Raw genomic sequence first — 15,674 nt, 5'->3', positions numbered from 1 at the left:
TCAAAGTCATCAGTTGCACGAGGTATATTTAAGAGTAACCTCATGTGGCTGTGGCTACTGTATTAGGTTGACACAGACAGCCTTCCTGGACAGCACTGCTAGAACCTTGGTGCCCATCACCTTTTTCAGTATTGTGTATTGGGATAGACTTTTTTTTGCCTATGAAAAGCGTTGTTATCTTTTTTCAGTAGCTTTTTTTTTTTTTTGCTGCTGTAATATAAAAAACCTGACAAGAACAATCTTTAAAGGAGGAAAAGTTTATTTGGTGGCTCGCAGTTTCAGAAGTCTCAGTCAGTAGATAGCCGGCTCCCTTCCTTGGAGTTTAAGGTGAGGCTAAACATCATAGCAGAAGTATGTGGCAGAGGAAAGCAGGTGGTCAGAACATAGCCACTAAGAAGCAAAAAGAGAAAGTTTTGCTAACCAAGGACAAAACATGCACCCCTAAGGCACGCTACCAGGGACCCACTTCCTCCAGGCATATCCTTTCTGCCTACAGTTACCACCAATTTAATCCCTATCAAGGATTAGTTATCAGGGTTAAACTTCTTGTAACCCCATCATTTCATCTCTAAACTTTCTTGCATTGTTACACACATGAACCTTTGGGGGACACCTAATATATACACCACAACCCTACATTGTTCAAGATGAGTTTCTTTGTTCTCATATGGCCCTTTAAGTAGAGCTTTGAGAATAAAGCATCTTAATTCTCAGTGCTTTAGTTTACTGACTTGGATATTTTCCCCTTCTATAAGACTTGCTAATTTTTTCAACTTAATTTCCCTCTTGATCTACATAATTTCTTAGGGATTTCTTCCCTGTGCCCTTACAAACTTAGAAATATTTTTAGAATATGCTAATTATAATTTAGGCATTATCCATGAACTTTTGGAGAGCACTAGAGCAATATTATGTTGAAAGAAAAGACAAGACTGTCTTTTTTTATTATTCATATCTGTTTTCTTTTTTCTGTGAACTTCTACTTCATTGCATTTTACAGATCATCAAACGAGTTCGGGTATTCTATTAGAAACTCAGAGGAACTATGAAGGAAACCATTCCTTTTCTGTGACAACTGTGGTACTTTTGTTGTTTTTGCTTTGTTTCTCATGATATTTGCTTTTGACCCAGTAACAGTGTGTAGAGCCAATACTACTGTATTCTAATGAGTTCACTTTTTCATGGTTTCTTATGTTTGCTATTAAATTTAGATTTTTTTTTTACTCTGAAACTGTATATTCACACATGGTTGCATTTTTTAAATGTTTAAATCTTTAACTCCTTTGGAATTAATTCTAGTATAAGATCTAAGATAATAGTTTTATGTTTTCTCAGTATGTATGAATTTTTAAAATACTATTCACTGAAAAAATACATCATTTTCATTGATTAAAGAAAGTATTTTATGTCTTTACGTTAAATTCCTATAGGTGACAGTTCAATTTAATACTCTTCTCCACCTTCTTGGGCTTTCTCAGTCAAATCTTGCACTAGTACCAACCAGTCAGAATTTATAGAAATTTGCTTATCTTTAATTTTCCTTTATCTTTCTCTTACTTCTTCTTTTATTATTTTTTTTAAATTTTCATAAATTTTAAGAAACAAATCTTCTTTTAAAGAATTTTCTCTTTTATTGCTAGTGAAAAATATATTAAATATTAATTAGGGAAAATTTAGCATTTTATTTTATTGAGTCCTTCTAGTTAGGAAGAGTGTGTGTTTCCCTTAGATGATTCAGATTCATGTTCCACCAAAAAGGTTTAAAATTTATTTCTGAAAAACTTGTGCATCACTTTTTAAATATATTTTTTGATGCTTATTCCTTTCTACTTGCTATTATAAATTAAGTCTCATGTTTCAGGAAATGGTATCAAACTAAATAGCTTCTTCACAGTACAGGAAATAATCAAGAATGTGAACAAAGTACATACAGAATGGGAGAAAATTTTTGCCACCTGTACCTCAGATACAGCAAGCATTAAACTCCAGGATATACAAAGAAAATAAAATAACACCAGAAAAACAATCCAATTATTAAGCGGGCAAAGGAACTGAACAAATACTTCACGGAAGAAATATGTCTTGTCAACAAATAATTGAAAAAAAATGTTCAACATCTCTAGCAATTAGAGAAATGCAGGTGAAAACTACACTGAGATTCCTTCACACGCCATTCAGAATGGCAATTATCAAGAATACAAGTAACAAGAAATGTTGGGGAGAATGTGAGGAAAAAGGTATATTCATACATTGCTGGTGGAATTACAAATTGGTGCAATCACTCTGAAATCATTATGGAGATTCCTCAGAAAACTTGAAATGGAACCACCAGGTAACACACTCCTCAGTATATATGCAAAGGATTTAAAATCAGCATACTATAGTGACACAGGGACATCAAAGTTTATAGCAGCTCAATTCACAATAACTAAGCTATGGAACTAAACTATGTGCTCTTCAACAGATGAATGAGTAAAGAAAATGTGGAATATATACACATTGGAATACTATTCAGCCATGAAGAGAATGGAATTATGATAACTGAGTTCCATAACTCTTCATCTGTGAAGCTGAAGCTATGCTAATTGAATGGTTCTCCATTTTCTTTTGCTCCAATCCTTCTTGCCCACCCCTGTCTTTTAAGCTTGGGCTATTTTTGAAATGCATAGGATATTTTACCATTATGTTTTTCAGTGAAGAACTTGAATCTGCAGTAATCCTTCTGCAATACTATGGCTTAAATGCTATGAATGGAATGGTTGTGGGATCTAATTCACACTCCCTTCCCTAAAGAGAAAGTGGAAGTTTGAAAATCAAGGTGTTTTTTTTTTTTTATCTAGCATTTGAAATGAAAATCTAGACCTTTTAGACCTCCCCAATGGCAGTCACTGTCATGCAAAACTCTTGGTCTTGAAAGGGGGCAAAGGAACTCTGATATGGGAATAGCTATAGTTAAATTTGAAACTTTCAGCAACTTAGCCATAAGTTAAAATACATGATAAGTCTGCTTCAGCAAAATAGCCTGGGAGTTTTTCTAGCAAGAGAACTGTGGTAATGATTTTATTTTATTTAAGTCACCAATGACTTGTCTCTTAAATTGTATTAGCAAAGAGTTAATGTATCCTTCTTATAAAAACGTGGTTAACAAAGCTTCTCAATGTCTGTGATTTGTTTTATGTACATAAAAGAAAAGATGGAAAAAAAAGATGGAAACAAAAACTGTCCTCCTTTGAAAGCAGAGAACATCCAGGTTTTTGTAGTAGGTTTGTCTTTTTTAAGGCAGCAAAATTACCCAATTTGTTTTTACCACAATCTATGAATGTCAGATACCCTCAGTGAAAATGATAAAGTTATAATTTAACTGTCATATATATGGCCATAAAGAAAGGACATGGGCTTGTTGAAACTTAGAGATGAGGCTTAACTTGGATTACACTATTGTAAAGTCAAAAATATGTATGGGATATGTATTTATTGATCTTTAAACTAGAGTTATTTGTTATTTAATTGTTAATGTATTTTTGAAGGAATCTTTTATACTCACCATTTCTCAGTAAAGGCTTCTTTATTATTTTGAAATATATTATTTGTATGGGGTTATGATAGTGGGTGTTGGGCTACAACCAAGCTGTATGCTAAGACACTGAATGTAAACAATAACTTCAAATATGAGGTGATCCTTTACAGGGAGGTGGTGGGGTTGAGTTAAAATAAAATGCTAGTAGAAATTCTGTCCATAAAAATGGTGTCAGAGGCTTGGATTTGAGCACATGATTATCACTCTAAAAGCATTTCACTTTTCAAAATAAATGGTGAATTTTTACTATTGCCATTCCAATATATTCCCGTCTTTGCAAGAAACACTGATAGGTCATTACATTTCTTCCTTCGCATTAAAGAAAAAAAATAATGACATGTGTTAGAGATTTATTAAAATTTGTAAAATTATTTAAATTTTTTTTCAAAATATCACAAATTTCCTAAGATACTTTAAATTGCTAACATTATATTATTCTGTTGAATGTACTGTATTTCTCTTCCATGATATAGTCACATAGGGTGGGGAAAGGAAATCATGGGCATCCATTAGAGTAGTTATTGTTTTACAAACAAGAATAACAGGAACGACAAATCCTAAGGTACCGCTACATCATGGTCTTATTAAAAATACTTCTGTCCTGCCTGGAGCAGTGGCATATGCTTGTGATCCCAGCAGTTTGGGAGGCTGAGGCAGAAGGATCAGAGTTCAAAGCCAGCCTCAGCAACTTAGCAAGGCTCTAATCAACTCAGCAAGATCCTTTTTCTAAAAAATTTAAAAAAAAGGTTGGGATATGGCTCATCTCCCTACCCTACAATTCAAATCTCAGACTAGAAATCTATTAGTCATTCTTAACATCTCCCTCTCACACTCGTTTATGAACAATATATTAACAGTGATGTTGACTTCACTTTCCAAATATGACTCTTCTCCATCATCCCCTGGCATATCTTGCCCCTCTTGCAAGCTGACATCTCAGTTTTCTGTACATTTTCAATGCAACAGAAGTGTTCTGCAGCAGATCAACCTCTTTCCATTTGTTCCCTCTCCAGTCCCTCTTCCAGCATGCCCAGGCTACTCCTCTTTTTAACCCTCATTACTACTATGAATCTCAGGCTGAAGTCCTTGGTGAAACCCATGAGACTGAATAGCCTCACTAGTATATGAGGGTGCTCATATTTTGCTGTGCTTCTTTTTCTGTCCCAGACTTCTTAAAACCCATTATTCCTGCCATTTTTCCTCCTAGTGCAGAGACTTTGCACATACTGCCTAGACCATTTCATTCCTTCTTATTTAGTTGATACCCAAAGGAGAAGTCTTAGGCATTTTTCAGATTTCACATAAGTTCATATGACCTTTCCTGGCCTTCCTGATAAATACACTCTCATATAATTTTCCTTTCTCCCACAAATGATAATAACAATTTCATATTTGGATAATTACTTGGTTCATATCTATGTCTGTCATTAAACTGTAGTTCCATGTGGGCTGATTTTTGTTAATTAGCTCTATTATTTTGTTCCCCTTCTAAAGCATACTGTTTGCTACCTAACTGAATATTGATCAAGTGAATAATTGTATGAAAAAAAACTAAGAAAATGAAAGTTCTATTTAAGACACTGGAAATAGTGAGGAGGTGATTTTTGAGATGGAAAACCTTGAAAGTAAAGCAATCGAGTAGAGTATGATGGCAAATCTACTCAAAATAACTATTAGTTCAGTCTTACAGTAACAATAATAAAGCAGAACAAGTATCTCATATTGCACATTAACCTCAGGAACTGTACTATGTACTTTACATAGTTTTTTAAAATTCAAGCCACAATTTTAAAAGCATTTACAGTCTAAGGAGACGTCAGCGTTCCCAATTTCTGTGACATCTTTGTCTCCAGCAGGCAAAGATATCTGCCGAAAAAGACATCTTTGCTGCCACAGAAAAGACATTAGTTTGAATAAGTACGTGAGGATAATATTGCGAGATGTAGACAGATGGAAACTTCTTTTCTTGATATTTCCAATGATCCCATATGGCAAAAGGATTAGATTTTTTTTTGCAGTCAGTGTCAGTTTTTTTCTACCCCTGAGGTTAAAATTTCTACCCTGTCTGGGATGAAAGAGAGAAGAGAATGAAAGAGAAGTCTAAAGATTAAAAGCTTGTGTGCTTTAGGGTTCCCAAGAGAGAGATGAGAGAATCCCTGTGACTACTAGATCAGAAGAGGACTTATGCCACTGTCGTCTGATAGGGCCAAGAATGCATCGAACCCCCAGAGTCCCTTCCTTTCTCTTGCATGATGTGGAAGAGGAAATGTGTGTGCCAGCTGTCAGGTAATGCTCATAAAAGTGTGTTGAGTCAGTAGACTGCACCGTCGAGGACTTCTGATAGCTGAGGTACTGTTTGACTGAATCAGTTATTCACTTGACCACTTACCTTGTGCAAAAGAGATCACATTTGCCGTTAACTTCCTTCTTGGATATTAATACATTATTTTTATTACTTTTTGATCTTGTTTGGAAAGAAACTCTAGCTCTCCATTTCCAATCCTGAAATCGTATAAAATTTACAATGTATTATTTGATCGAATACCTCTTCTTTTTTTATTCTAGTGAACTGAATAGAAAAAAAAATCATGTGTGACTGGGTTCAGTGCCATTGGGAGACCCTTAACTGTGTGGAACATGCCTCATGATGATCCCATGGTGGGGGATTCTAGGGCATTATCTCCCTGCTCCTATCTGCCATAAGTTCATGGATGTCCCGAGACTTGATGGGCCTCTTAATTCAGGTTTGTGCCTGTCCACTGCCTACCAAGCTCTCCTAAGCCAGAGAAAGCAAACCCTCAGGCAGAGTAACAGAGAGCTACAAATGCTGGAGATGTGAAGCTGTCCTCTTGTTGAAACTGCCACCAATTCTTCCACTTTCCTCCATGCATCTCATAGATGTGGGTCAAAGGGACATACGGCGGGGTGACAATAATGTCCACTGTGCATTTTTGTGACACCTATCCCTATAGGTTCTGAACTTCAGATTCCTGCCCTGGTTTCTTCTGAAACTCAAAAGTTAACCACATCATCTCATATGGGGAAATTAGGTATTAGGATGGGTTGTGTTTGCATTGGAAATTGAAATAAATCCTGCTGCCCCAAAGTTACTTCAGTTTTTGAGATTTTTAATATACTAAACATATTTCACATTGGCTAAGGGACTAAAGTTGAAATTAATATTGTTCATATTCTGATTTAACTAATTAGTAAAATGTTTAAATTATGTTTCCTCTGTATAATATTCCATATAACTAGTCATTAAGTATAAACCTAAATATTAGGAGCACTTCATTTTTATTTCTGAAAAATTAGAAAAAAATCATAAACATAATGAAGCATAGAATTACCTTTAATCTGATTGCTCAGCATAGCTAACTAAAATGCATTCCCTGTGCTTCCAAAGTATTTGTCTGGTTGTCTATATATTTATCTGTACAACTCCTTGCTGGGTATTATTTCAGTATGCAAAGAGGAATGGAGCCTGAATATATTATAAATCTAATTTGTGGTTACTATTTGCGAATCCCCTTTGTTTTATTTCTGGTTCTACTGTTGCTGTGAGATAAATCACAGGGACCTGAAAAGAATTATTCTTGCATTTCCTCAGCCATTTCCCACTGCACTCTCTGTATCTTTAATATTCAACATATTAAGCTGATGTTAAAAGAATATTGTAAACTATGGCATTTAAAATTCACTTTTTAAGAATAAGATGGAGAGAGTAAGAAAGGAAAAGAGAGGAGAGAGAGGGAAGAGAGGGTGGGGAGGGAAGAGAGAGGGTGGAGAGGGAAGAAATTTCAGAGGATGGAATATGCTAATAGTTGGCATGAGCCAGAGGGCATCTACAGAGAGAAGAAAGCTTGAAAGCAGAGAGTGACTAATGCTTCTCTGCATCACAGAAGTGTCTCCTGTAGACTTAAGTAGTGGATGGAGTTACATTACTCGTAAGGCAAAACATATTTTGAACAAAATTCCATAGGCCAAGAAGGCAGTGTTTCTTAAAAAGAACTAGATTTGTTGTAGCCTCTGGGAAAAACAGGAATCCTTATTGACTATGTAAAAGCAAGTAATTCCTGCAGTCTTTTGAATTTTATGGATATTCTCTCAAGTTTCAGAGAAAATTAAAATACATGCATTAAAAAATAGAAGTAAAAGATAACTCCTTTAGAAGAGCTTCATTTTTTATGTCATGCATGTTTGAAGGGCGAGGGGTCAGTTTGAAAGCTTTTGTGTTCATAAACGTACATTAGCACACATTAGTCATTATATATAATTTCTGTTTTTTGTCTCAGGTAGCTCAGTTGATAAGTTAAAAAACCTTTCCTTTATTTCCATATTTTATTTTATTAATTTTTATTAATGCTAATTCATTAACTGTACAAATTAATGGGTTGCACTGTTACATTTCCATATATACATATATTTTATGTTAATAATGTTCACCCTTCTTACTACTATCTTTTAACCTCTATTCTCTACCTCCTTTCCCAAATAATTTCCCCTTTCCTATTATATCCTCCTCTATTTTCTGGTCATCCGATGTTTTTTTTTCTAGTTTCCACATATGAGAGAAATCATGTAATACTTGCCTTTCTGTGTCTTACTTATTTCAATTAATATGATGACCTCCAGTTCCATCTATTTTTCCTGCAAGTGATGTGATTTCATTTTTCTTTATAGATAAATAATATTCCAGCATGTGTGTGGGCACAGGCACTTATGTCATAGTGTCTTTATTCATTGATGGGCACCTAGGCTAATCCCATAATATGGCTATTGTGAATAATGGCACAATAAAGATAGGTATGCAGGTATCTCTTTTGTATGCTGACTAGTTTATATTCCACTGGTAGAGGAAGTTTGAATTTGTTTTTGTACAAAGTAAAAGGTGGGAGTCTAGTTTTCAATCACTTACAGGTGGTTAAGCAGTTAGTTTCCCGGTAACAATTGATAAAGAGGCTGTCCTTTCTGTAACATGTTTCTGGTATTTTTGTTGAAAATCAGATGGCTGTACTTGTGTGGTTTTATTTATAGATTCTCTATTTTATTCCATTGGTCTGTGTGCCTGTTTTTTTTGCCAATACCAGACTGTTTTGTTACTATGATTCTGCAGTATATTTTGAAATCTGGTATTGTGAGGCCTCCAGCATTGCTCTTTTTGTTCTGGGTTGCTTTGGCTATTTGAGGCTTTTTGTGGTTTTAAATAAATTTTAGGATTGTTTTTCTAGTTCTGTGAAGAATGTCATTGATATCTTTATAAAGATTGCTTTTGAGAGTTAAGTTTTGTTAGTATGGTCACTTTAACAATGTTAATTTTTCCAATCCATGAACATAAGAGGTCTCTAAGACACTTTTCCAGATCAGTGTCCCTAGACACAAAATATAATGTGCTTCAGAAATAAAAATTTGCTTTTTCTTACTGTTTAAATTTTTAAAATTTTATCACTGCCATCTCCATTTGGTACTATGGAATAAAAATTTGATTGCAAGGAAAATTCAGATTGTTCTCAATAAGCAAAGAGGCAAAGGTTCTTTTTAGTTGTTATAATTCTTGTGAAAGAATATATTCAACATGTTCTAACCTAGGATCCCAAGTTCTTAGCTTTTCTTGAAGTCAATAGGTATTATGTATCATATTCTCAAAGATATTCATTGATAGTATATTGCTATTTTGATTAAGTAAATATGTGATATATATGGTACATCTCACACATAGTAAGTTCTCCAAGAATGATAACTTCTGCCCTGTATAAACCTAAGGCCTCCAGTGACTAAGAGCTTATGTTGCCTTCCTTCATATAGATAATTTTTTTTCCAACAATACTAAAATTTTATATGCATCCTAACAAAATATATTGGCTTTAGCCATCATTTTCACTATCAATATTTTTCTTCTGGCTATTATGAGAATGCTTACTATGTAGCCAGAAGGCTAGCAAGCAGAGAGGGAGCATGCTGACCTTCAAGAACTATCATGAGATGGTTCTATGAGACAGTCTATGAGACAGGGAATTAGTGACAAGGACCCCTTGACTCTATTTCTAATGATCTCTTCTTTATTGAATATAGTCTGAGCCATATATAAAATATTATTTTATTTATATTCAGAATGTGGATAATTTTTGTATCTTTTCCTCCAGGAAATAAATATGTATATCTATATAAGTTACTGCAAGCAAACTATAACAAGAGATTGCTATATATGCATAAGAATAATCAGCATGGGATACAATCTATAACCATTAATTAATTCTATAATAATTTCAATGAAAGACAGCATATTATCATTGAAGAACTAAATTTTGTTTGGACCAAATCTTACTTTATATCCTAGTTTTCACACTTCTCTGCTGTGTGCACTTTGACAAGTTTCTTAATTTCTGGGCCTCGTTGGTAACAAGGAGTTAGCAATATTTACTTATTTGCATTGCTGTAATGATTAAGTAGATATGTGATATATGTGGCACATCTCACACATAGTAATTCTCCAAGAATGATAACTTCTGCCTTGTATAAAACTTAAAGCCTCCAGTAACTAATAGCTACGTTGCTTTCCTTCCCTTAAACCTCAGATACCTGCAATTTCCTTTGTCTCCTTTGGAAATTTGCTAAAAACATGAAAGCTATTTATCCCTTAGCTGAGAAAAGAGGTACAAGAATGTCTTTTGTGTCATGTGATTCTACAATCTTGTCAGCATTTGATAGGTCTATAATAAGCTGACTGTGCAAAGAAGTAGTATCCTATAATTTAGTGTGGAGATGTGCCAAGAGTGCTAAAGAGATGTTAATATCTTTCTTAGGAGGAATTTTAAATATGATATTCAAAGGAATATTTTTTCTTCCTCTTTCCCAGTATGTCTTTTCTTTTTTATTTGTTCTAATTAGCTATACATAACAGCAGAATGCATTTCGATTCATTGTACACTCCTAATACATCTTCCTAATACATCTCCATTGCTTGCATTACCTGAATATGTCTCAGTTTAATATAAATAGGAAGATAATACATTTCATCATACCAATAATACAGTATCTAAGTTATATTATCAATGATAAACTTTTTTTTCCTAAAAAGAACAGGTATGAATGACAATAGTCCCCTTTGTTCTCAAAGAAGAGGACTGCACCAATGAGAACTCTCCCAGAAACACAGATCTAGAATATGAAGGATAATCTACTAATTGGTTCAACTCTCAAAAAAAATATTATTTAAGTATATAAAACTTATCCTATTTAATAGCAGAGTAAACGCTAATTGATGAGAAAGTGATGGATTAGTTTAGTCACAAAGTGTGATGGTTGCAAAATTAAGTACAATGCCACTAAGTAAAAATTTTAAACATAATCATTTTTAAGGGAGATAAAATTTTCAAATAGTCACATTGGCAGATTACTTTAGTTTGTGTTTATAAATTATATTGAAGATGAAAAGCATTATTTAAATTTCAGAGTATTATCTAATGTGCTACAAAGAATTTAATTTATGTGCAAGATGACAATTACCATATTCTAATTAAACAGTAAGAGAGGGTAATGGTCTAATGCTTTGATGACATGCACAGTCCTGGATAATTGGAATTGAGTTCTAAGCTGGTTGGTCTTAAGCATCATCTAGATTTTTTTCTGATCAAACTGAATGAAATTCTCTTTGCAAGAAAATTTTAAGATCAGAGTGTTTGGATTTTGTCTGGCTTTCTAAATGATTCTGTTAATTGATTTTGGTGGAGCAAATCAATTGTCTAACTCTGAAGTTAAAATGAAGTTAATTCTTCTTTAGCTCTTAAGTTTAAAGATGATGTATGCATATATACATAAGTAGCTACTATTTTGTCCTCATAGTATTACTACCATAATCATTTATCTGCCTTTATATATATATATATATATATATATATACCAATATATATGTATATATACATATACATTTACATATATGCACATAGATATGAATATGAAAAAATAATGATTTTTAAATAGTATTAAAAAGTTGTATTTATTATAATGTTCTCTTTGATAATGGTAGATTTATAGAAACCTCTGCAATGAATTTCGTGTATTCATTTAGCTATAGTATTGATATATTATGATTTGATAAGCAAGTAATTATCTATGTTATAGCCTTATTTAATAATCAATTTAGAATAAAATTGACCTGTATTTAAAGTAAAATCTTATATTTTCAATCCTCTGCTCATGATTATTGATTTTTCAGCTCCAGTAATCAGTGTTTCCATCCATTCATTCATTCAACAAACTATTATTAAAACCATCTAATGAGTCCCAGATACTTGCTAGTTTAGAGAATGCAAGTAAATTAATGTCTCATATTTATTCTAAAATTTTTGAAGGGAATGGGCTATATAAATAAAGTAAACTGATTTATCAAGTTGTGAAGATAGTACATATGCTGGATTTTATGGGAGAATAGAAGAAATGTACCTCACCAAGCCTAAGAAAGAAAAGAGAAGGTTTCCTGGAGTGTGTTTACTGAGCAGAGTATTAAAGGGTAAGTAGCTATTAGCCAAGTGAAGTGAAGAGGGTTTATAGAGCCAATATGCCAGTGAGATGGAACAGTTCAAAGATGAAGGGAAGACAGCATTTAGTTTTGATGTGCTGCTGTGTTGTGTACTTTAAAAAGGGACTATGTGGAAATGAGTTTAGGAAGGAGGCAAGGGCATGTGAAGATTGACCCCGCAGGCAAAGCTAAGGAGAATTAATGTAATCAAGTAAGTTAGGAGGTGTCAAGGAGGTTTCCTGCTTTAGTAACAACTTGCACCATATTTTTCTCATAGAAGATCACTTAATTTCCAGCAAGACTGATATACGTTAGTTCCCAAAACAATGAAGAGGAGGATTTATACAGAGTACAGCTCACCAGGAAGTATACATCCCAGTTAGAATTCTGGACATAAGTCACTTTTCATCTCTCCTAAAAGGAAGATAGACTCTACAGTGCTATTTAGCAAAGTCTCTAAATGTCAGCCCAGTGACCTTGCCATTCAACAATCATATACTATTACATAAAGCACACGTACAAACATGCAGTAACAGATTTATCAAACTAAATGATGGCAAATTGCAGTAATTCCAACAGTTATACTGAATAGAATAATAATGTTCTAAATAATTAATATTATGTGTAACCGATATAATGAATATAATTCCAGGCTATCTTAGAATCTGGAAGCAGTTTTTTATTATGTTACTTCCCCACTCACCCCAAGGATTCAGAAAACTGTAGTTAACTTTTAGAATAATTTAACTGTAAAAGTCCTTAGGGGAAGAAGAAAATTCCAATAGCAATTAGCATTCTAATTATCTAGGATGTCTAAACATTAATTTTAGGATATGGAATTGCCAAAATAACCTTAAAGGAAATAGAACCTTGTTCCATAGAGTTTTTTCGCTGTTTATTGAGGCAGTAATTGCCTTCTGTATCATATAAAGTTCCAGTTGATCTTCAGGTAGTGTGTAAGTACTAAACACATTAGTTGGAGTAAAGGGATGATAATATCTCATAAAAAGAAAACTTGTATGGAATAAAGCAAGCTTCTTCCTTTTATGACCTTTAAACTTCTGTCAAGTTAAAGTTCAGTAGGCTACAGGGCATAAATTTATTTCCACATCTGGAAAAAAATTAATATATATATATATTAATTTTTTGGGCAAGGCAACTTATTGAAATATGAATGTCATGATGCTGGGGGGGCTATTTTTTTCAGTGTTTGGAATAGCACCATTTCATTGCTCTCCAATTTCAAAAATTCTTTTTTCTTTTTTTTTTTTGTCTGTCTCAGGGGCTCTGTCAAGACCAAAGCATAGACTGCTAGGTATCGTTAGGAAAACCATACATTTGAGTTTTCCTGGGACAATATGAGTATAGCAGGTACTGCCAGTATTCTGCCTGTCGTTCCTCAGATTTTTTGTTAGTTTTGTGCACAGCAGCTCCCAGTGTGACTTTTGTCCCAACAGCTAGTCCTTGTGTCTCTTGGTGGGAGAACTGCCCTTACACATCTGTGACCCAGTTTTTTGAAGTACCTGGGAATTTGTATTCATCTGTCGTTGGACCTTAACAATGACAGATGGGTACAGAAGTTTAAATACTCCAGCTCTCTTGTCCCCCTTCTCCTTAAGTGTGAACCACACCCTCTCCCCATAGATATTTTGAGTGGGATGCAAATTTAGCAAATGAAAATACGGGGTGCTCAGGAAAGAATTCTCTTTTAGTATATGAAATGTTTACACTACAAGAATATATTTCTAAAGTGATTACCATATTTAACTGAATATCTTATATTTTATCTATCCTATGAGATATTCTTGGTTGGCCTCTTTCTTCTTGAAGTTTTACTTTTTCATTCCTCTACCAGGTTTTCCTGGGATAAAAAAAAAATTGCTTTAATACAAATTAGGGTCTATTTCGGGTGTCTAGCCAGCTATATCTGTTTCCTTCTTATGATTATTAATAGCTCCTTCCCCCAATTGGTTTGATTTGAATGACACATTCAATCACTCAAGTGGTTACAAAAACAAAACTTATGGAGAACCCTATGCTATCTTCCCAAGAAGTATATTTAACATCATAAGCTAGTGAATCCAGGATGGAAGATTGAAAATATAAGAAGAGATTTTTGAACAAGTGGACCTGGCTATGGACTGTGGTTTCTAAGACAAGTGGGATTCTCATGATACCTAAAAAGACTGGAAGATATTGGCTAGTTACCTATGATTAAAAGATTTGATGGTAGATATAAGTTGCTTCTATTCACATCCCTTGTGACGAAATAAATAGGCAATAGGAGAAGAAATAGGAGCAGGAAAACTAGACCACATGGGTTATGTAGGTTTGAGCAATGTTCCCAACAGCAGGCAGAAATTACTGACGCCTGAAATTATGAGAGACACCTGGATCTTCACATGTCCCTGAGCTGTGTACAGACTGGCCCTTGTAATAATCAAGATTAAATTTCTTACTTTCAAGGAATGGAAATAAGTCATATTCAATTTGATTTAAATAGAGCAGCATGACCTTTTTTGTTAATCCAAGTTTGTGGCTACAAATTTATTTCTTTTTCATAAAACGCTATAATAAAACTAGTAATTATTAGTTTCCTCTTTCTATTATAAATTTAGGACTCAAAATGGCCAATCATGAAGTTTTGTGTATTTTTGAAGCTTGTGAAATGAATATGATTTTTAGACTTAAGACTTAAGGATATACGGGAGCATTTTGTTATTAACTTCTAGTAATCTATGAAAGTGCAGTATCCAAATATTTCAGGAGAAATGCAATACGGCATGTCATTAGATTTGTAGGATTTCAAATTAAATATAGGTAAATTGTCTCTACTGTGCAATCATGCATTCATAAATCAAAAAATCACATATGATGCTTAAGTGAAAATTAGATTCACCTTCATTTAATGGAAATATAAATTAAACCATATGAATAGGATGATATTAAACATATAAGACCACAGAATATATTTTCTACTGCTTTAGAAAATGAGCTGTGTTAATCAATTTCCCTGGCTGAATTAGCATAACATGACCCCAACTTTTAATGCACTTAATTTTCTATCATCAGTGCTTCCTCGATGAAGGAATAAAATTTAAAAATTAGAAGACATGATGAATAGCCTTTATTCTAAGGTCAGACATAAGACACTTAAATCTAATGGAAAACATCATTCTAAGCCATGGTAAATGAGCCCTACCAACATGACGAACTGCTGATACCAGTCTGGAAACCATCTTGAATGTCAGGGGATGTGCTCTTCATTTGCAGTGTTTGATTGTTCATATAAATATTTAATGAAAATATTATTAGACTATTCAGCAGAGTGAAATAAACTGATGGCACAAGGAGCTAAAGAAGCTTACTTAATATTCACTAAATGAAGTGGCATAATAATTTATTTTGCATATTATATGCCTTTTGAGAGGCTTTATACTTTTAAACTTTTTAGCACTTTTTAAAAGGTGTCATTATTGCCGTAAGTATAAGTTTTTAATGTATCTTTATGGTTAATGAAAATATAGCACACATTTTATAGGGAAGAAAAATACCATCATCCACATTATACATGATGGA

The 15,674-nt window shown here is 33.6% G+C and overlaps 1 long non-coding RNA gene across 1 annotated transcript in view; it reads left to right on the top strand.

Moving 5' to 3' along the window:
• The window catches only part of LOC144375389 (uncharacterized), a 110,998-nt gene that overhangs the window by 41,126 nt on the left and 54,198 nt on the right, over nt 1-15,674 (top strand). The gene's annotated exons all lie outside the window — the stretch shown is intronic.

The sequence above is a fragment of the Ictidomys tridecemlineatus genome, chromosome 2 (assembly GCF_052094955.1).
Source record: "Ictidomys tridecemlineatus isolate mIctTri1 chromosome 2, mIctTri1.hap1, whole genome shotgun sequence".
Taxonomy (NCBI): domain Eukaryota; kingdom Metazoa; phylum Chordata; class Mammalia; order Rodentia; family Sciuridae; genus Ictidomys; species Ictidomys tridecemlineatus.
This window is presented reverse-complemented; position numbering and strand designations above follow the sequence as displayed.